The 23,469-nt window shown below is 48.0% G+C and overlaps 1 protein-coding gene across 8 annotated transcripts in view; it reads left to right on the forward strand.

Moving 5' to 3' along the window:
* The window catches only part of PANX2 (pannexin 2), a 52,578-nt gene that overhangs the window by 1,295 nt on the left and 27,814 nt on the right, over positions 1-23,469 (forward strand). For 2 of the 8 annotated variants that reach the window (XM_082242465.1, XM_082242464.1), the window contains exon 2: positions 14,532-14,588. The exons of 3 other annotated variants lie outside the window; for them this stretch is intronic. The gene's annotated coding sequence lies outside the window, so the exon portion shown is untranslated. Of the gene's footprint in view, positions 1-14,531; positions 14,589-17,842; positions 17,976-23,469 lie in introns of those variants that run through there. 3 more of the 8 variants (XM_082242462.1, XM_082242463.1, XM_082242460.1) reach the window with 3 other exon arrangements.

Here is a 23,469-nt window from a genome sequence, read left to right on the forward strand (position 1 = left end):
CTCAAAGCGGCTAACATTCTCCTTTTCCCTTCCTCCCCCACAACAAACACTCTGTGAGGTGAGTGGGGCTGAGAGACTTCAGAGAAGTGTGACTGGCCCAGGGTCACCCAGCAGCTGCATGTGGAGGAGCAAGGAAGCGAACCCGGTTCCCCAGATTACGAGTCTACCGCTCTTAACCACTACACCACACTGGCTCTCTTGACCTGTTGAGCTTTATTTAGGGGAGCCACAGTTGTTCAGCTTCTTTGGGGGGAGCCAGTGATCTACCGCAGACGTCCAGTGATCTTTCAGTAGATCACGATCTACCTGTTGGACATGCCTGCAATACAGGGATCTCAAGGCATCCAGTTTGAAATCGTGCCTAAGCTTTGCAAATGTGCTGGCAGTTTTGTTGCTGCGCTGCTAGGAGGAACGGGACGTCCAGCCGGTGAAGCCTTTCCTCACTCCTATTGCTGCACCTCGGAAATGGGGGACAGCTTCACCTGTTGAAAGTCCGCCTGTCTGGCAGCTGTAGAAGAAGCTTTGCCGAGGAGGGGAGAGGTGGGGAGGTAGCAGTGGTTGGGGGACACACACACACATAATTCCCTTCCATTCTCAAGTAGTTAGACGAATGAGGGAGGCGCAGGGCTGTAGCTAGGGGGAGCGTTAGTCGCGTTATTGCCCCGATGAAGCCTCCAGAGGGGTGCCATTGAGGCTCCCAGCCTGTGCGTCGGTGTATGCAAATGTTAATGGGGTGCCAAACTGGGTCTTTGATGTGTGTGAAATAAAGCCTACTTTTGCCCCTGGGGAGTCATCCTCCTGGCAAATCATCATTATAGTTCAGTCGGTAGGGCACGAGACTCTTAATCTCAGGGTTGCGAGTTTGAGCCTCACTTTGGGCGAAAGATTCTTGCATTGCAGAGGGTTGAACTAGATGACCCCAGTGGCGTAGCGTGGGGGGTGCCAGGGGTGCCGGCCGCACCGGGCGCAACATCTGGGGGGGCGTGAGTCCAGAGGGCCCAGCCCCGTCATGCCCTCGGCCCATCCCTATTGTCAGAGCGGCCGGCCAGCCTCTGCCTGCTCCTACCTTGCCCACCCGAGGACTGCGGCAGCGCCCGCCCCCATGGCCACCTACCCCGCCTCGCCCATTGGCTTGCCTCCCTCGGCCCCGCCTCTCTCCGATGGCTGCGGGGGTGTCCTGCTCGGCGCCGTCACCTTTTTTCAGGAGGTAGGGAGGCTGGACGGGGAGGTGGGGTCGGAAGCGGGCAGAGAAGGAGGGGAGCTCGTAGCCAAAAGGGCTGCACCGGCCGGCAAAGGGCTGGGGAAAGTTTGGAGAGGAGAAACGCACCGTCACCCGGTGGAAGCGGCAGGATTAGGGATGGCGAAGCGTAATTACGCACGAATTTCGCTGGGTGAGAGCTTCGGGGATCGATCGGCGGAAATGGGAATCAATTGGAATATGAGAAAAAGAGAGAGAGAGGGACCATCATTCATAGGCATAGATTTGTGGGGTTAGGGGGCGCAAATCCACGGGTTAGGGCCGCAAATCCACGGGTTAGGGGGTGCAAATTACTTGTCTTGCCCCGGGTGCTGACAACACACGCTACGCCGCTGGATGACCCTCACGGTCCCTTCCAGTTATATTTATTTATTTATTGAGTTTATACAGTGGAACCTCGGCTTGCGAATGTGATCTGTGTGGGAGGCACATTCGCACTGTGTCTGTGCCCGCGCGGGTCGCGATTCTGGACTTCTGCACATGCACAAAGCATGATTTAGCGCTTCTGCGCGTGAGCGAGCACCGAAACCCGGAAGTACAGTGGTACCTCGGGTTAAGTACTTAATTCGTTCCGGAGGTCTGTTCTTAACCTGAAATTGTTCTTAATCTGAAGCACCACTTTAGCTAATGGGGCCTCCGCTGCTGCCGCGCGATTTCTGTTCTCATCCTGAAGCAAAGTTCTTAACCCGAGGTACTATTTCTGGGTTAGCGGAGTCTGTAACCTGAAGCGTATGTAACCTGAGGAACCACTGTAACCCATTCTGGTACTTCCGGGTTTGGCACGGTGCGCAACCCGAAACCGTGTAACCTGAAGCGTCTGTAACCCGAGGTACCACTGTATCCCTGGAGGTCTCAGGGCGGTTCACAGAAAAGATCGCAACATATATAATCAATAAGCAAAATTAAAACAACAACCCAATCATACTCCCCCAGAAAACAGCCACATTTTAAAAGGGTGCAGGATGTCAAACAGATCAACCAAAGACCTGGTTAAAAAGGAACATTTTTGCCTGGCGCCTAAAGGTGTATAATGAAGGTGCCAGGCAAACAGTTCTATGATTCTATGAAAACAGGCATTTATTAGGGTTCTGATCAAAGCAATACTCCATGACAGGGAAGGGGTGCCACGTAGTGGAAACCTTCCAGAGAGGAGAAACTTGGCAATGTGCAATGGGAAAGGCCAAGGGCTTAGTAGTGGGGCTAGACTTGATGCACTGTGGAGGCTCAGCTTCGAATCAGAAAAACACACAAGCCGATTGAATCTCATCTCTGCCATGAACTCTGGTGCCCACAGACCAGGAGTGGGGAACCTCTGGCCCTCCAGATGTTGCCAGACTTGAATCCCCCCACCTTTGGGGAGCTGGAGACCATCAACATCTGGAGGACCTCGGGTTTCGGCATCCCTGCCTTAGATGAACCACGCCATACACTTAAACCACTTTTTCTCCACTCTCCCAAAGTATAGGTAGATGTCTTCTAAAGTTTTGGCGCGTTGTGCAGCAACAGTCTTGATCCTGTGTAATCGCACCACTCTACCTTACCGGGTTCTTGTTGCAAGGATTACAATAAAATGTAGTATTCTGGCACGAGCCGTTATTTGAAGACGCTCAATTACTATATAAGTTATTGCTTATTTATTATATCTGCAAGCGTCTGCTTAGCACCAGGATGTGATTGGAGCAGGTGGGGAGGAGTGGCCAGAAACACTGTGGAAGGTGGAATGGTAAACTGGAACAGTTTGAGAGGGAGATGTACTATCCAACTTGGTCTTCCGTGAAAAAGCAGTTGAAAGTGGAGTCTGTGGCCTCACTGGAACCACCAACCAGAGGGTTTTGGAGTGGGGGTCATAATGAACAGAAAGCGGCTAGAATTTTGCTCTCCAGAACCACAATTTCAAACATGCTTGATATTTTATTTCGGGATCTCGTCCCCTCAAAAAACAACAGGATGCACAATGTCCAGCTGCTCCCAGAGACCTTGCCTCCTCCATTCTTGAAGCGCATGGTTGTATTTTTGCTGCAGCTGCCAAGGGTGTGCAACAGGGCGAGTGACTCCCATTTTCCCCAGAGATGCTGCGCTGCCTTTGCAAATAAGCTGCCCTTGCTTTTTGTTCTTCATGGAGCACTGCTTGCCATCCCTCCTGTTCCTCGGTGTGTCATTTGCCCTCCTAAAAGTGTGACATCATACCGGGTTCATAAGGAAAGGGTTAGCTAATTGTAAAATGACAAACCAATGGGAACCCAAGGGGCAGAGTTAACTGTGCATAAGGTTTAAGCACAGACGGTTTTTTTGGAGGTGTTAGAGTTAGGGTGGTTGAGAAGACAGTCTGGAGTTGGAAGGGACAGAGAAGATAAGTCTGTGAGTTGGGCTGGGCTGGTGTGAGAGAATTTGTTAAGAGGAGTCGGTCAAACAGTTGAGATAATCAGTCAGAAGGTATTAGGAAGGTATAGGCCAGTAAAGAAACTAAAGTTAAGATACTGACAGGAATATTATCTGAGAAACCATAAACTTGTTTATGTTTGTAAAATAAACTTGTGGGTTTTTTGGTTCACTTTTAACAACTGTCTGGACTCAGTGTTTTACCAGAGAGTAACGAGTTGGTGGCAGCGGGGAAGCGAGCACAGTGGTGGCACAGGGATCAATAGACGGTTAAACATCCAAGGACCCTGTGTGATCACCACACTAGGTATCTCAGTTTTGCCTTCTGGGTTCCTAGCACCGCCTTGCTTCCTTGACACTTACTTTTCTGAGCAGAGGAGCACTTTGGTACAGAGGAGCATTCGGTCACATAAGACCCCTCCCACACAGAGTCCAGGCACTCCGGGCCACTGAGGCCACCTGAGCCTTGAGTGACTAATAATAATAATAATATTCAATTTATATGCCGCCCTATACCTGGAGGTCTATAATAATAATTTATTATTTATACCCTGCTTCCCCAGCCGCTCTGTGTGACATCACAAAAGTGTGACATCATACCGGGTTCATAAGGAAAGGGTTAGCTAATTGTAAAATGACAAACCAATGGGAACCCAAGGGGCAGAGTTAACTGTGCATAAGGTTTAAGCACAGACAGTTTTTTTGGAGGTGTTAGAGTTAGGGTGGTTGAGAAGACAGTCTGGAGTTGGAAGGGACAGAGAAGATAAGTCTGTGAGTTGGGCTGGGCTGGTGTGAGAGAATTTGTTAAGAGGAGTCGGTCAAACAGTTGAGATAATCAGTCAGAAGGTATTAGGAAGGTATAGGCCAGTAAAGAAACTAAAGTTAAGATACTGACAGGAATATTATCTGAGAAACCATAAACTTGTTTATGTTTGTAAAATAAACTTGTGGGTTTTTTGGTTCACTTTTAACAACTGTCTGGACTCAGTGTTTTACCAGAGAGTAACGAGTTGGTGGCAGCGGGGAAGCGAGCACAGTGGTGGCACAGGGATCAATAGACGGTTAAACATCCAAGGACCCTGTGTGATCACCACACTAGGTATCTCAGTTTTGCCTTCTGGGTTCCTAGCACCGCCTTGCTTCCTTGACACTTACTTTTCTGAGCAGAGGAGCACTTTGGTACAGAGGAGCATTCGGTCACATAAGACCCCTCCCACACAGAGTCCAGGCACTCCGGGCCACTGAGGCCACCTGAGCCTTGAGTGACTAATAATAATAATAATATTCAATTTATATGCCGCCCTATACCTGGAGGTCTATAATAATAATTTATTATTTATACCCTGCTTCCCCAGCCGCTCTGGGCGGCTTCCAACAAAATATTAAAATACAGTAATGCTTCAAACATTAAAAGCTTCCCTAAACAGGGCTGCCTTCAGAAGTCTTCTAAAAGTCTGGTAGTTGTTGTTCTCTTTGACATCTGGTGGGAGGGCGTTCCACAGGGCAGGGGCCACTACCGAGAAGCCCCTCTGTCTGGTTCCCTGTAACTACACTTCTTGTAGTGAGGGAACTGCCAGAAGGCCCTCGGAACTGGACCTCAGTGAACATCACTAAAACGTGTTAAGATGTGCTCGGAAACATACTGGGAGCCAATGTAGGTCTTTCAAGATCCAGGAGTACCCCCAAGCTACAAACCTGCTACTTTAGGGGAAGTCCAACCCCAACAAGAGCAGGCGACCTCCCACCTATCCGGTCTAGGGAACCACCCACTAACAGTACCTCAGTGTTATCTGGATTGAACTCCAGTTTGCTGGCTCTCATCCAGTCCATTATTGAGGCAAGACACTGGTCCAGCAGTTCCACTGCTTCACCTACAGATGCAAAGGAGATGCAGAGCTGAGTGTCATCAGCATACTGCTGACAACGTACTCCGAACCTCTAGCTTTCCTACATCTGTGAAAACCAAGTCTTTGGGTGTCGGCCTTCTTTTGCTCTTTCTCTGCCCTGTTACTGGCACGCGGTCTCCTTGTGGTTTGGTGCTGTTGCCCTGAGTTCTTATAACTGCTCCCCTTTGTCATGACTCTTTAAAATTAACATGTCCTTACCTATTATGCATCAGCCTCAGAAGTCCAGCTGAAGGCACCAGGGTTGGTTTTAGCTCAAAGGATTTTATGGCAGGTGGCTAAAGCACAGTAATCACGTGTCATCACTGGAACATAAGAAACTGGCTTAAGACAAATCAGACCATTGGTCTATTTATCTCAGTGCTGCCTAAACTGATTGGCAGTGGTTGTCCAGGGTTCCAGACTGTAGTCCAGGGTGGATAGAAATCAATGATTTAAAAAATAATAATAATAAAGCAGATTTTTGTTATTTAAATCAGATTTTTAAAATAGAATGCTTTTGGAGGAAAAATCTTTCTAAAGATAGTTTTCTAGTTAAGTTACATTTTATTAAATAAGGAAATAAGGATTTGTTTTAAGTTTTTCATAGGTGCTAGAACTCAAAGTGTTTTTCTAATTGTTTAACCACATCAGTTAACAAACATGGATACGTATGCTATAATGTTACTGTTTTGGTTAACTAGATTGTTTAAATTGTTGTTAAGGAAATGATTATTTTTCTCTTTCCAATAAAGCACAACAGAAAAGTTATCCAAATATAAATAGTTAACTTAATGAATCATTTCATAATTATTTGTCTATGTATTTCTAATAGTATAACCAAATTAGTAATTTTTGATATAACTGTAAAAACGACTCTGAAAATTTATTATTCCAAAAATGAAACCTTCATCTGGTAAATATTAAGATTATACCAGGAAGAATGGGTCTTTCCGTAAAACATGATTTAAATCAAGTCTTACTGACTAGTGATTTAAATCATGATTTTAAATTGTGATTTAAATCGATTTGATTTAAATCAAATCCACCCTGTTGCGGTCTGTCCTATCCCTTCCCGGAGATGTCAGGAACTGAACCTGGGACCTTGTGAATTCAAGACTGATTCTCCACCACCAAGCTATAGCCCTGCCCTTCTTGATTTCCTCCATATCTGTGTACACCTTCAGGCATTCTGAAGGATTCCAAGTTCCCCCTTCCCACCTTTTGCTGGAGGATATAGAAATGCAATAGGCTGCAAACTATAAAAGGGTCTCTTTTCTTTTCTTTTCAAGTGGCAATTTCCAGAGGGATAACTGTGCAGCTAAAGCAACCAAGAGTCTTGTGGTAACCTTGAAGATTTAACACATGTATTGCGTGTTGAGACCCCGAGACCACCCCCTCGTTGATGAATAAGACACAAGGACACAGATATTAGGTTAATGTTATTGGGCAAATGTAGGCCACAACTTTATTGGTTACAGATGTGAGTGGTATTGGCTTAGGCATTGGAACTGACCTAACTATACCTGACTCCTGCCCACCATGCAGGGAGTCCTGTAAGGGTCAACTACCAATAGGGGGAGCCCCATCAATGCAAACCAACTTGAGCTCCCCCTGGGTTCCTGACGAGTTCGTGGATGTTAGTTTCTGTGTGTTGCCACTGCGCAGTGCTCTTGGAGTCACAGGACTCTGTTTACATTCCTGGGATTCCAGACTGTTGGAAGTCTCACGGAAGACAGGAGACGGATGTGATGTTACTGGTTTCCTGTTCCTTTGTTTTTCGGTTGCTCTCTGCTCTCACAGAGAGAGGACGTATTTCTTTTCTGTCTGCATAGCTTAGTAATAAAACCCTTTAGCCATGTAGCTCAAACTTCTCGTTTGTGCTGGATACTCTGAGTAATGGGGAATGTGCCTGGAGCCTTATCAGAGGCTCAGGTCGTTAATCACGTCGGAGGCAATTCCGGAAGACTCGCTCGGTCGAGCGCAACTCCAACAGTGTCATGGCCCTAGCCCAACCCCGGACTTCAGACAAGATCCACACCCCTGGATTCCTTTAACGGAAGACCCTTAAGCTTGGAGGGGCAGGTGATGGCCACACCTCGCCTCCCCCATCATAAGATCAACCAATGCCTAACCGCCAAACCTTACAAAGTTGTGACGATTGCTACGAGGTAGGTGAAAACCAAATGGTCCGTGCCAATTTGCCAAGTGGAAAAACTCCTACCAGGCCCCTCAACGGTGACCAACCGGGGTCCATAGCGAGGCCAAATTCTAAACCTGAAAATAGGGAGGGAGGGCGGGAGATCGAGGAAGTGAGCCAAGAGGAAGCGCTCCGGCTCACGCCTCAGTTTAAATGGGGCCCGGCCACGCCCCCCAGCCAGCGGATTGGCTGGCAGGCGAATGACACGGCTGGGAACCTCCGGGGCATGCAGGATTCCGGATATAAGTCTATAGTTAGAAGAGCTGAGTTTCCAAGTGACCATTTAGTACCGTGGAATAGGGTTGGCTGGGAACAGCAATGGGATATGATATGGAAATTATTGTCTCTTTGTGAATAGCTATTAATGTTGTGTGAATCTGCATTGAGGCATTTAAAAGCAATACGTTTTCAGCTTGAATGACCATAGCACAAACACCCCAGAGCTTTTAGAAAGTGAATCATACAGCCCACTGAAAATTACTGATCCAACAAATTGTTTGGGTTTTTAGTGAAACCTTTTAGGTGCTCACATTAATCCCTTGGTTGGTTTCTGTGGGGCAGCGGCGAAGATGGCAAAGTAGCAGGAGTTAAGTTGTGAGGCCTTCCGTTAAACCATTTTCCGTCGATGTAAGAACATGCAGGCTTCTGAACTGAAGAAAAACGTAATAACTAAAAGATATGCAGCTTTCTGGCAGCAGACTTGAGTTCTGTTTTTATTTAGGATGTGCTCACATTACCGCCTTTGAGCACAATGTAGTTGTTTTATTCATGGGGAATTTCACAGCTCTTTCCTTTCGGCTGCTCGCATCAGCACAGCTTCATTTGGGTCAGATTTCTGCTTGTACACACACTAAGGGGGCGTTGATGGGGCAGGGATGTCTTTACCCCCCACCTCAGGCATGTCCAAAGTCCGTTTCAGGGGCCTAATCTGGCCCGCCGGTCGATTTAATCCGGCCCCTATGGCAGTTTATTTCCTGGGGTAAAATCCTAAAAAAAACCTCAACGACTTCAATCCTAAAAAAAGGTTAACAACTTCACGGCCCTTCACTTCATCAAATCTGGCCCTCTTTGAAAAAAAGTTTGGACACCACTGCTGGCCTAGGCAAAGGTGTTTGCACCTTGGCTAGAGATGAATTAGGAACGGCTCGCTGTGGAAGCTGCTTTGAGAAACGTGTCAAACTGTAGCATACAGTCGTACCTTGGATCCCGAACGCCCTGCGAGTCAAACGTTTTGGTTCCCGAATGCTGCAAACCCGGAAGTGAGTGTTCTGATTTGCGAACGTTTTTTGGAACCCGAACATCCGATGTGGCTTCCGATTGGCTGCAAGAGCTTCCTGGCAGAAGCCGCACCTTGGTTTTTGAACATTTTGGAAGTCGAACGGACTTCCGGAACGGATTCCATTCGACGTCCGAGGTACGACTGTATAGTATAACCCCAAGACTTGACCATTGTGATATTGAAAGACTGAAAGACTCCAGCTGGTACAAAATGCTGTGGGTAGGCTGGGACTATCGCCAGTATATACCGCATTTTTCACTCTATAGGACGCACCCGACCATAGGACGCACCTTGTTTTAGAGGGGGAGAACAAGGAAAAAAATTCTCCCCCTCTCTGCGCAGTGCCCCTTCAGAGCTTGTCGGGGCTGGCAAGGGAAGCCCAGGTCCCGTCCCCCCCCCCCAGCCCCAGGGACCACACATTCGCTCTATAAGACACACAGACATTTCCCCTTAGATTTTAAGAGGGGGAAAGTGTGTCTTATGGAACGAAAAATGTGGTAAGTTTCTTCAAAACTTTTCAAAAGCTACAATGGTACCTCAGGTTACATACACTTCAGGTTACATACACTTCAGGTTACAGACTCCGCTAATCCAGAAATAGTGCTTCAGGTTAAGAACTTTGGTTCAGGATGAGAACAGAAATCATGCTCTGGTGGCGTGGCGGCAGCAGGAAGCCCCATTAGCTAAAGTGGTGCTTCAGGTTAAGAACAGTTTCAGGTTAAGAATGGATCTCCGGAACGAATCAAGTACTTAACCCGAGGTACCACTGTAGAGGAATTCGAAGCTCTAAGCAGAAAATTATTGCCTCTAGCTTTTTGTTTATTTGTTGAGTGTTTGAAGGGCCTGCAGAGAATATTGAGTGTGGTATCCTTCAGGTAGCCCATCAAAATGTGTGACTCTGGCATGGTCGCCGGAACAAATTGACTGACCATTTTCAGTTCCTGGGGACAAAGTGTTACAAGCAAATAAATAACATTCCGGGCACAGAGCAACTTCAGAATAGGAGCAGCTGGCGCAAACATTCCCAAAGGTAAAGATGAAGTGAACATTTTGTTTTCCTGTGCGCCAGGACAAGCAATTGAATTTGAGAGGGCAAAGGTTTGAAAACAATTAATTGCCTAAGTGGACATGGTCCAGTTTTTATGCACAATTAATACCGGCACATTGTTGGGCTTGGCTCTGAACTGTAGCTACATTTTAGATCTGGTGTAGAGACATTAAGAGGGAAGTGCGCTTATTTCAGGAGCAACAACATGCTTTTAAAAAATCCTGCTTAATTATCCAAGGGCTATCTTCTGTACTACTGTACTGTACTGTACTTCAGTATTTTTATCCAGCTCCTTATTGCATCTCCATTATTAATCACCCTTCTATATCTATGGCACTATTGAGGAATATGACCACTATTTGTGAACTGCCCTGTGATTTTCGGATGGAGGGTGATGGAATAATAATAATAATAATAATAATAATAATAATAATAATAATAATAATAATAATTTATATGCTGCCCTATACCCGGAGGTCTCATTGTGGTTCACAGAAAAGATCACAATATATAAAATAAAAACAAAAACAATAACGCAATAACACCCCCCCCCCAAGAGCCACATTTTAAAAGGGTATAGCACAGGCTTCCTCAACCTCGGCCCTCCAGATGTTTTTGGCCTACAACTCCCATGAATCCGAAGGTGGCAGGACCAGTGGTCAGGGATGATGGGAATTGTAGTCTCAAAACATCTGGAGGGCCGAGGTTAAGGAAGCCTGGTATAGCATGTCGGTCATGTCAACCAAAAGCTTGGTTATAAAGGAACGGTTTTGCCTGGAACCTAAGATGTATAATGAAGGCGCCAAGCAAACTTCCCTGGGGAGAGCATTCCACAGACAGGGAGCCACTGCAAAAAGGCCCCGTTCTCGTGTTGCTACCCTCCGGACCTCTTGAGGAGGAGGCACACGAAGGAAGGCCTCAGAAGACGATCTCAGGGTCTGGCTAGATTCATATGGAAAGAGGCAGTCCTTGACGTATTGCGGTTTAAGGCTTTATAAGTCAGAACCAGCACTTTGCATTGGAAACTAATTGGTAGCCAGTGCAGTCGGACCAGGATTAGTGTAATATGCTCAAACTGTCTTGCTCCGGTGAGCAACCTGGCCGCTGAATTCTGCACTTACTGAAGTTTCCGAACTGTCTTCAGAGGCAGCCCTACGTATAACATATAATAATAATCATAATAATAATAATAATAGTAGTAGTAGTAGTAGTAGTAGTAGTAATACATTTCACTGCAAGGAAAGCCTCATAATTTGCTCACATTGTGATTGCCCATATTTCCCAATTTTCTAAATTCCCTGGGTTGCCCTTCACATAAATCCCTCTGGGTGCTATCCAGTGCTAGAGAAGACCCCTTTAAATATATGGTCATGACTAACGTAGGACTGCCATTTTCATTTGGGTCTACTCTTGAGTGGAACCAATTTGAAGACAACTCAGGCTATTTATTACAGATAGATTTGAAGAGCTAAAGAGAGTTGGCAGCCCATTAGGTGATTTGGAAAAGATTTCCCCTTTTTATTAGCACATTTCACAAAAAGCTTCAATGTGATAACCAAAAGCATGTGGCTGTCCAAAGGCTATATCTCAGCTGAAGCAGCTCCCCGGGTGGGGTGAAGCCACTGTGCTGGTTTCATAGCAGGTGGGACATACTTGTGAGGCAAGTGAGGAGATCTGCGCTCTGCAAAAACACTGGCAGAAGCACCAGAACGGCTCTGCTGGTTCGTTTGCGCCATATTCCCTCACCTTGGATAGTGTGGTTCCTTGATACCTTATAAGGCATGTTTCACTAATGGCGGGCAAGTTTCCTTGACTACCATTCTGGCCCTGCAGATTTGTGATGTGTAGTAGTAGAGTGGGAAATTCAGGTGTACCTTCATGATAGTCACAGCCACACACTCCTTCTAAGATTATACAAAAAAAAAATTAATTATACATTGTAATTAGGTAATCATTGCAGTGATCAATGTATATCTCCATGTGTGTCGCCTTTCAGTTAGCTCTATTCTGTGTGCGTACATGAGTAAATGATTTGGGGTACTCCAATATTGTCTTTTGGAATGACTTCAGTTGTGTTTTCCTTGAAGTGCTGTTGTACATTACAAAAAAAACTGCACACCATTCTCTTGAAACCTCATTTCACGCAGGTCCTGCTATTTGTACGCTCACTATCCAAAAATTCACTTACCCACACAAAAATAATTATGGCCGAACCTTGCTATACACTATGCAGATTCACTTATCCAAACAACCAGTTTCCTTACTCCCTTGTTCGTTTGTGCTTTGCTGGTTGGTGACAGCCATTTTTAGGCAGAAGCCATGGAGAGACAGTAGACAAATCAGTTTTCTACTTTTTCTGGTTGGCTGCAGCCATTTTAGGAAGAAAACACGGAGGGGGTAGAAGGAAAGCAAACAAATCCCGCATTAGAAATATTTCCATAGGAAATAATGGAAATCGTGGACTCGTTATATGAACACTTGCCTAATGAAAGGTTTCCACGGAACGCATTGTGTTTGGTAAACTGGACCTGCTTGTGCTTTCAGTGTTCCTAAATGGTTAGCTCTGGAGCATACAGAAAAACTGTGTGCTTTCTCCAGAGTAACCCTAAGAGCCAATCCTGAGTGCCTGTTACTTTTTAGGATGCTGGAGGCAGGAACCCTGCTGGGACCGGGCTGCAGAAATAGTAATGGATCTTGGACCCCCTGCAACCCAGGACCACTACACTTCTGGTGACATCTGCGTTTTAGGACACACTTTCAAGTTGCACAGTGCAACAGTGAGGCCCAGTTGCCTGCCCTATACTTTCCACACACTGTAGAGCATTGGTCTTCCAACTTGGTGGGTTGGAAGCCTCTGTTGGGTCACAGTTTGGTCTGAGGTGGGTCACAACTGCAGCACTTTTAACATGCAAGTATATGGTGATAAATTAAGAATTGGCAGAAGGGTGCTTGGTTCTTGGGTTTGAAAAGGATGAAGACTACCGCTATAAAGCTTCCTAAAACTTGCCCCAGAATTGTATACAATGCACAGGGGCGGAGGGCTTAAAGCAGACGAGTCAAGGTGGAAAGGATTCCCTCAAACGTTAATAGTTTGAAAAACAGGACTTTCAAGCCAAGAGTTTCAATATCGAGGATCTCTCGTTTCCAAATAACGGGACGAGGGTGGCGCTGTGCGTTAAACCACAGAGCCTAGGACTTGCCGATCAGAAGGTCGGCGGTTCGCATCCCCATGACATGGTGAGCTCCCATTGCTCAGTCCCAGCTCCTGCCAACCTAGCAGTTCAAAAGCACGTCAAAGTGCAAGTAGATAAATAGGTACCACTACAGCGTTAAGGTAAACGGCGTTTCTGTGTGCTGCTCTGGTTCGCCAGAAGCGGCTTAGTCATGCTGGCCACATGACCCGGAAGCTGTACGCCGGCTCCCTCAGCCTATAAAGCGAGATGAGCACCGCAACCCCGGAGTCAGTCACGACTGGACCTAATAGTCAGGCTCCCTTACGTTTCCAAATAGTGTTGAGATTTGACTTGCTTCCAGATCTTCTCATCACCTGATACACATTTGCTGTCTTGCTTTCCCCCCATGGCAAGAGCAGCAAGGAAATAGCTAGGAACAGTTTAATGGTGCTATCCCATGCATGTCTACTTGGACTAAGTTCAGTGGGATTTCCTCTTAGGTAAGGGTGCATGGGATTGTAATCTAAGTATTGCCTTGGCCTAGTATGAAGACTCAGTGCATCATGGAATATATTGCCAGTTAGGGATTGGAATGAGTTCTTTGATTGCTTATGGCAGGCATGGCCAAACATGGCCCTCTAGCTGTTTTGAGACTACAACTCCCATCATCCCTAGCTAACAGGACCAGTGGTCTGGGATGGTGGGAATTGTAGTCCCAAAACAGCTGGAGGGCCAAATTTGACCATGCTGGGCTTATGGGGTTCTTGCTCCAGTTCTTTCAATCTGTTGCATCTTTCTGTGGACTGCTGTGACTGTGGTTTCTGGATTCGGAAGCTGCTCGCTTGTGTCTGGGGTTCACGGGGCTTGCAAAAGGAATGATTCATCATCGGATCATGGGACGGTTTCATTTCACAGCAGACCTGGCATCTGAATGAAAGGAGGGGTTGTTAACCTCCACCACTGGTTACTCATCTGGAATTATAGCATCTCTCAGATGCCCTTTAAGAAGCTTAAGGATAGATCCTTTTCAAAGGGCAGCTTATATAATATTGAGCTGTATATTTCAAAAGTGATAACAGTATCTGACTTCCAGCAAAGATCGCACTTTTCTTCTTCTTCTATAGATCCTCTTCTCTTCCTCAAATATTCCACTTGGGTTTTTTTGTTTTTAGGACAGCAGAAAAGCCAGGTGGCAGTGTACAGATTAATCCATAGCCCTCTCTTTGACTCTGACTTTCTCATGACATTCACTCAAAATGGTTTGATTACACCCAAGTAAGCTCATGAATACTGTATTTTTCTGTCTCTTAGCATTTCCCCACTGCAGCCCTCTACCACTCTCCTGCTAAAGAAGTAATGGAGGAGACAGTAAGTTATATGACTGATGAGTCATTTTCGGTCTTTTGTTTAATCCCCAATATGTAATCTCTCCTGCTTAACTTGTACTTTTCAATATGTTAAGTTTAGTACATCTGTTTGAATGGGGCACCTTGCCCAACCCTTGGGTGGGAGGGTCACATGTTGGCAGTGGACATCCCATAGTCTCACACGTACACACACAGAGAGGGGGGGAGGAAAACAGCCTGCCCCTCCTCACCTGAACTGTGTTTCAAAATTGTAGACTCAACCCCCAAGCTGGGGGTTAGCCACCCCGGAATTAAAATATAGTATTAAAGATTTCCTTGATACTGGTAGTATGTCCGAACCTCAGATATCCCTATTCACTCTCGTGCAGACTGTTCCTATACATATTTACTCAGCAATCATTCACGACTGTCTCAGTGGGGCCGGCCTACTCCCAAGTAAGTGTTTGATATAGAACGGCACCTTCAGTGGATTGATATTTTAGAAGAGAATTGATGAGAAATCTCAAGATCTTTCCAAAACAATTTCAGTGGGGCTCTATATTGGTTACGGGACACGGGTGGCACTGTGGGTTAAACCACAGAGCCTAGGACATGCCGATCAGAAGGTCAGCAGTTTGAATCCCCGCGACAGGGTGAGCTCCTGTTGCTCGGTCCCTGCTCCTGCCAACCTAGCAGTTCGAAAGCACATCAAAGTGCAAGTAAATAAATAGGTACCGCTCTGGCGGGAAGGTAAAAGGCGTTTCCGTGCGCTGCTCTGGTTTGCCAGAAGCGCCTTAGTCATGCTGGCCACATGACCCGGAAGCTGTACACTGGCTCCCTCAGCCAATAACGCGAGATGAGTGCTGCAACCCCACAGTTGGTCACGGCTGGACCTAATGGTCAGGGGTCCCTTTACCTTACCTATATTGGTTACCTTTCTGGTTGCCACACTACTGCTCTTGAATCCCAGAGATCTGCAGATAGACATTGGGTTAGTGTCTGACTTAATCACACTCAGAATAGATGCACTGAATTCAGTGGACTTAATAATAATAATAATAATAATAATAATAATAAAAAATAATTTACTACTTATACCCTGCCCATCTGACTGGGCATCCCCAGCCACTCTAGGCAGTTCCCAACAGAATACAGTCATACCTTGGTTCTCAAATGGAATCCGTTCCAGAAGTCTGTTTGACTTCCGAAAATGTTCAAAAACCAAGGCACGGCTTCTGATTGGCTGCAGGAGCTTCCTGCACTCATCTGGAAGCCCCGTCAGACATTCGGCTTCCAAAAAAGTTTGCAAACTGGGACACTCACTTCCGGGTTTGCGGTGTTCAGGAGCCAAAACGTTCGACTCACAAGGCGTTTGAAAACCAAACATCAAACATTAAAAACTTCGCTAAACAGGGCGGCCTTCAGCTGTCTTCTAAAAGTCAGATAGTTGTTTATTTCTTTGACATTTGATGGGAAGGCGTTGCACAGGATGGGTGCCACTACCGAGAAGCCCCTGGGTCCCTGTAACTCCACTTCTCACAGTGAGGGAACCACCAGAAGGCCCTCAGAGCTGGACCTCAGTGAACATCACTAAAACTTGTTAAGATGTCATGCAAACTTTTCCATCAAACCTATTCAAAAGAAAATTGGCTAAGTAAGATGAAGATTTTGATTTGTGGCGCAAAATATCCACAGATTTTGAAATAATGAAATAATGATTTCCAGATCTGTGAAAGGACTGTGATGTAATCAAACAAGTTAGAGTTGGGACTCCGCCATACCCAAATGATAGCTGTAGCTTTGATGTGTGCTAAAATTAGACTTTGGATCTCTACAACTGCTGATTTTCGTTAAAGAGCAGGAAGCGAGCCCTATCTAGTCTCCCCATAAAGAAAAGGTCAGGAAGAATCTCAGATAATTTGAATGCACCATTGGGTTTTTTAATTCCTGTGTTCCTTCATCTCTCTCTTTGTTTCTTTAATGCCGCGGTGACATTGAGAAAACGAGATCAAAAGAGTTTTCAGACTTTTATGTTTGACGTGTTCCATAAGGTCAGCAAGAGAAGAAAGCCACATTGGTTTATATAGCTGGTACAACCACTTTGCAGAAGCAGCACATATACAGGTTTATTCTCTTTATGTAAGCCAGGATGTAAAGAACCACACAGATATTGCTGCACACCTGTTTAGGAACTTGAACACTTCCAGAATTTTGAAGGACCAGGTTGGCTTTCGAAGTTTTGGTCCCTTTCATCAGCAAAGGGCTGGCTGGTGGAGGTGACAGAATGTGGCCAGCCTACAAGCCAGATTCTCAATGTGTCTAGGAGATAGATTTATTTTGTTCCATTTACGAATTGCTGCCTTGTAAAACACATGGAAGCGATTTAGCAATAAAGCATTGAAAACGATTTCATATACACCAACATAATAATTTCAAATCATACGGCATGGGATAAAGATGTGCGTAATGTGTTCTTTCAGCAGAGGGCACTTGAAAGCCTAGTTAAGATTGAAGGGGTGGCAAAGAGCATATAGTGCTTTTGTCCACCTTCCTCAGACCATAGCTGTCAACTTACAGATTTGAAAATAAGGGACCAGCAGCCTCGAAAATAAGGGATCAGCAGCCAAAATAAGGGATTTTCCGGGCACAGGTATGTTCAACTTCTGAGCCCCTCTGAGCCAAAGGCTTTAGAAAGCCCAGCCAGCAGCCAAACGAAGCCTCAAGCGGTGGTTCCCACAGCGCAGCAACCCAGCAAAGGAGATGCAGCAAGGAAAACCACCGTCACCTCTTTGCTGGGAAGCGCTGAGCAAAGGCGAGTCCCCAGGCAACGCGGCCGATTTGATTGGCACAAGGCATGCAAGCTCCACCCTCCAGTCGTTCTTAGACTCCTTATTGGGTGAGCAACGCAGCCAAGCAACACAGTTGGAGCCTCCCTTCTCCCTGGCCTGCAGGGAGGGAGGGAGAGGAGCTGCTTCCTTTGAAATGTCCCAGGAAATTTAAGGGACATCATCAATAAGGGACAGCAGTGGGACATGGCGCTAGGATAAGGAACTTTCCCGCCAAATAAGGGACGGTTGACAGCTATGCCTCAGACCCCACCCGAGGGTCTCGCGTTGTCTTCAGGGCTTCGGCTACTGCCCCACCTTGAGGCCCTCCAAAGACAGTTGCGTTGAAACAGTAACAACAGGGTAGGCTCTTTTGATATTTGAATGAGTTTCATTTGCCCCCAACTAAACTGAAAAAGTCTGAACCCGTAAACCTGGTCATTTATTTCAGAGGAACTCTCGCCCGTGCGCTGTGTTCTGAATCATGGCATAGAGAGAGGTCTGTTTTTAACTGTGCATGTTGTAGGACAATGTTTTCTCAAGAAAGCTGTGTTTGCCACTGAGGATACTTCTCTTAACAAGAGGTACTTGTCAGGGAACTGACATCAGAGGAAAGGGAGGTGGTAGGGCTCCCAGAGGCTGGGAGAGAGTCAGCAGCTAAAGCAGGGACCAGCAGGGGGAGCGAGGGGTCTCTGGAGGAGGATCTCAGTAATGCTGAGAGAGACGCAGCAGCCAAGGCAGGAACCAGCAGGGGAGAGGAAGGGGTGAGAGACACGTCCAGCGAAAACAGCGGGGAGGTGTCAGAAGCAAACGTAGGGAGACCCATGCTTCGCCGGAAGCTGCCACGTCGTGAGTCCAGGAGACGCGTTTCCGTTAAGGAGCTTCTTTGCTGGAAGCGCTTCCGCAGGCAGCCACTGTCAGACTCTACTAGTGACTAGAGCAGACATGTCTGAGGAGCTCTGTCACACACAGAGGTTTGTGGAGCCGCACAAACTCTGAGGGAGCACAATTTTAAGCACAAGCAGCTAATCATCCCCTCATAGCAGTCTGACAGTCTCTGTACGCTGCCTGTGCAGGAGAAAGCATCATGAGCGACCCAGCCGGAGCAGGAGCCGGAGGAGCAGGGGGTGGAGCTGGTCCAAGCTTGGAAGAAAGATACCGAGCATTGGAGGTCCAACTTGCGCTGCAGACGGCGAGGCTCGAGGAAAGAAGGGCTCAGGATGCAGACAAGAAGGGAAGAACCACGCAGTGCCCCAGAAAGGTACCAGGATTGGTGCAGAAGTTTGGGGGGGACCCCAAGGATTACCATGCCTTTAGGACAGAGATGCAATATGCCCTTAATGTGCAGTTTGATGAGTTCCCTGATGAGGAATCGCAAGTTGCTTTCGTAATTGGGCATCTTGAGAAGGGGGCGCGGGACTGGGTTCGACCCCTGATGGCAACGCACAATGACATCCTAAAGGACACTATGAAGTTCTTTCGTGCAATGGATATCATGTTTTCCAGCGATATTGAGGAAGGGGTGGTGCGCAGACAGCTAATGGCTTGCAAGCAGGGAAGCCGATCTGTCCGTGAGTACTGGACTGAATTTACCATGCTGATTCACAGATTGGGGTGGGATTTATCGGCGGCACCCATTCAGATGCTATTTGAAGAAGGTCTTTCTTCGGCTGTGAAAGACGAGCTGTCCCGGAGCCCCAGGGCGGTGTCTATGGATCAGCTGACCAAATCTGCGCTGACCATTGGAGCGCACCAGGAGGCAAGAGCCTTGGAGAGGCGGGAAGGGAGAGGGGAACGTTGGGAGGAGTTCCGCATTCCAGACATTCCTGAGCCAGCTTTCCCGCCGGCAGAGCCGATGGAAATCGGAACAGCGCGCGCGCGCGCAGTTTCAAAGCCCAGTGAGGGGGCTAAGAAGGAGGGAAAAGGAGCCCGGAAATGCTATCTCTGCCAACAGCCAGGCCACTTTGCCAGAGTCTGCCCCCAGAGGAAGGAATGGCAAGGGATGGTGGGAGCTGTTGAGGGGGAAGAGCAGGGAGAAACGGAGCAGGTAAAAGCCAACGCCTGGTTGCCACAGTCAGGGCACTGCAGCCAGGCCAAAGAGCAGTGAAAGTGCCCGTGCCAGAAGCTCCTCGACCTGCTCTAGTGATTGAAGTGTCGCTAGAGCTGCAAAATGGACACCCCCTAAAAATAAAGGCGCTGTTGGACTCAGGCAGCTCCTGCAATTTTATGAGCAAGGAGTTTGCTGCTGAACACCAGATACAGACGATCCCTTTAAGCAACCCCCTTCAGGTGACCACGATCGATGGCAGGGAACTGTTGGGAGGAGGAGTCAGCTTGCAGACCGTCCCAATGATAATGAGGGTGGCAAGGCACACAGAACTGATAGCGTTTAATGTGGCCACCTTGGGAGGCGCTCCCATTATTTTGGGAATGAGCTGGCTAGCCCTACATGATCCGCTGGTGGGCTGGCATCAAAGAGTGGTTTCCTTCGGTTCAGCACATTGCTTAGAACACTGCAGGGGGGAAAAGGGTTCAGCAGGGGCACAAGCCACCCTGGCAGGGACGGAAGTAATGGAGAAGGTGAAGGTGCCACCACAGTATGCAGATCTCAGCGACGTGTTCAGCGAGAAGGAAGCTGACCAACTACCCCCGCATAGGCCCTTTGATTGCCAGATCAATTTACTCCCTGGAGCACAGCTTCCTGTAGGCAAGTTGTATGCCATGTCAGACAGGGAAATGCAGGAGTTGCGAGAGTTCATTGACAAGAACCTGAAGAGAGGCTTCATCAGAGAGTCCAAGGCAGCGGGGGGTAGCCCAGTGTTTTTTGTGGATAAAAAGCACACGGACAAGCCGAGACTTGTATGTGATTTCAGGCGGTTAAATGCAGTGACAGAGCCGGCGGCTTTTCCTATGCCCAGGATTGATGATATTTTGACCAGGGTGCGGAAGGGAAAGATTTTTACAAAGCTGGACCTAAGGGGGGCGTACAACCTGATACGTATAAGGAAAGGGGATGAATGGAAAACCACCATGTTCACCCCTTTGGGGGCATTTGAATACCTCGTGATGCCTTTTGGATTACAAACAGGCTCCGCGTGTTTTCAATCGTTCATGAACCACGTACTGGGGCCTTTGCTCTACAAGAATTGTGTGGCCTTCCTAGATGATGTGTTGGTGTATTCGGAGAATGAGGAGCAACATGTGAGAGACGTCAGAGAAGTGTTGAGCAGGCTGCAAGCCAACAGGCTGTGGGTGAAACTGGAGAAGTGTCAGTTTCATACCAAGGAGGTGGAATTCCTGGGGTACCGCTTGTCAGACAAGGGGTTGGCCATGGACCCCGGCAAGGTTCAAGCAGTGCTGGAATGGAAAACACCCAAAACCAAGAAGGATGTGCAAAGGTTCCTAGGGTTTGGAAACTTTTATCGTAAGTTCATCCGAAACTTCGCCCACCTGACGGCGCCCATCACGGACTGTCTCAGCAGTAAAAAGAAGTTTGGACGGCGGAGGCGGAGCGAGCGTTTGAGGAACTGAAAAGGGCCTTCGCCTCTGAAGAACAACTTCTGCATGTGGATTTACAAAAAAAGCTGAGGGTCGAAACAGACGCATCTGACAGAGCCATAGGGGCGGTGCTTCTTCTGCAGCCGGGGAAGGAGGAGTCAGAGTGGCGACCGTGAGCCTTCTTTTCGCGAAAGCTGAACAAATCCGAGAGGAACTACACGGTGTACGACCGGGAACTTCTTGCGATTCATGAGGCTTTCCGGAGATGGAGGCACCTGCTAATTGGTGCACAACATAAGGTGCAAGTGTGCACGGACCATAAGAATCTAGAGTATTGGAGAACTGCGCGAGTGCTCAACCAACGGCAGTTGAGATGGGCCCAGGAGTTCTCCAAATTTAACTTTGAGATTTGTTACGTGCCAGGCCCAGAGAACGTTAGGGCGGACGCTCTCTCACGCAAACCTGAATATTTGGAAGGGGAGGGAGCACCCGAAGAGACCCATGTCATTCCAGAGGACCGCTGGGTGTGTGGGGCGGCATTGGTGGGGCAAAGGGAACTGGTAGAGGGTACAGTGCAGGATGAATACGCCCAGGACAAACTCAGGGGTCTCAGGAGGGAGGGAGACAAACCCGGGGGTTTTGAGGAGAGAAACGGGGCGTTGTACTACAAGGGAGCGTTATATATACCTGAAGGGGAATTGAGGGAAAAGGTACTCAAGCAACTGCACGATAGCCCCACAGCAGGGCATTTTGGGCAACACAAAACCATGTGGCTGGTTACCAGGGAATTCTGGTGGCCCAAGGTCAGGGAAGATGTGCGGGAGTATGTGAGAGGGTGTGACCAATGCCAACGAGCCAAGGGGGAGAGGCGGGCACCGGCAGGTTTATTAGAACCACTACCCACGCCTGAAAGACCATGGGAAGCAGTGGCAATAGATTTCATGACTGATCTGCCAAGGTCCAGAGGGAAAACAGCCATCATGGTTGTGGTAGACCTGTTAACCAAGATGGCCCACTTTATAGCCTGCTCACATGCGGTCACAGCGGAAGAAACCGCTAAATTGTTTGTGGAAAATGTGTTTAGGCTGCATGGCGCCCCCTTGAGGGTGGTTTCTGACCGAGGGAAACAATTTACTTCCAGGTTCTGGAGGAAGCTCATGAGCTTATTGCATGTAGAGGTGAATTTCTCAACTGCCCGTCATCCAGAAACCAACGGGCAGGCGGAAAGAGCTAATGGTGTCCTCCAGCAATATTTGAGGTGTTATGTGAATGACAGAGAGAATGATTGGGTGGAGAAGCTGGCGTTGGCAGAATTTGCCTACAACAATGCAGAGAACGTGTCCACGGGGATGAGCCCCTTTTTGGCTAATCACGGGTGTCATCCCCGAGCCTTCCCAGGGGGGGAAGGGGAGAACTGGAGCGTTCCAGCTGCAGAACAGTTCGTTGAAGAAATGGAAGCGATCCATCGCCAGCTCCAACTTAACTTAAACAGGGCTAAGGAGGAATATAAGAGGCAGGCAGACAAAAACAGAAGGGAAGGGGAAAGCATTAGGGTGGGGGACCAGGTGTGGCTGTCCACCCAAGGGTTACCATTCAAAGGGGGTTGTAAGAAGTTAAGACCCAAAAGGCTGGGCCCATTTGAAGTCACGCAGCAGGTCAACCCAGTGGCTTTCAGACTCCGGTTACCGAACCACATGAAGCTGCACCCAGTGTTCCACAGGTCGTTGCTGTCACCGTATAAAGGGGACAGAGAAGGGAGGGTCAATAGGGGACCAGCTATGGAGGAAAAGGAACACAGCTACCATGTAGCGGAGATTCTCGATTCCAGGTGGAAGGGAGATCAAGTAGAGTATTTGGTAATGTGGGAAGGGGAGCCGGAGTCGGAAAACACCTGGGTCATGGCAGAGGATGTAGATGACGAGGTTTTGATAGAAACTTTTCATCAGAGATTCCCTCGTAAACCTCAGCCGGTGGCGAGGTTCCGGAGGGAATACTTTGCCACCACCGACGAAGAAGAAGAGTTGGAGGGGTTCTCTGATTCCGAGGCGGAGGAGGATTCAGCGAGCCGGAACGAAGACCGATGGAGGGAAATGTTCGAGACGTCTGAAGATGAAGAGGATTCTTTTCGGGGTTTTAGCTCCTCACCGCCCAGAGGAGAGAGTAGGGGCGGGGGGGAAGGGGGCCCTGGAGGGGAGGTGGATGTCAGGGAACTGACATCAGAGGAAAGGGAGGTGGTAGGGCTCCCAGAGGCTGGGAGAGAGTCAGCAGCTAAAGCAGGGACCAGCAGGGGGAGCGAGGGGTCTCTGGAGGAGGATCTCAGTAATGCTGAGAGAGACGCAGCAGCCAAGGCAGGAACTAGCAGGGGAGAGGAAGGGGTGAGAGACACGTCCAGCGAAAACAGCGGGGAGGTGTCAGAAGCAAACGTAGGGAGACCCATGCTTCGCCGGAAGCTGCCACGTCGTGAGTCCAGGAGACGCGTGTCAGGGAACTGACATCAGAGGGAAAGGAGGTGATAGGGCTCCCAGAGACGGGGAGAGACTCAACAGCCAAAGCAGGGACCAGCAGGGGGAGCGCGGGGTC

The sequence above is a fragment of the Podarcis vaucheri genome (genome assembly GCF_965113315.1).
Source record: "Podarcis vaucheri genome assembly, contig: SUPER_10_unloc_1, whole genome shotgun sequence".
NCBI lineage: Eukaryota > Metazoa > Chordata > Lepidosauria > Squamata > Lacertidae > Podarcis > Podarcis vaucheri.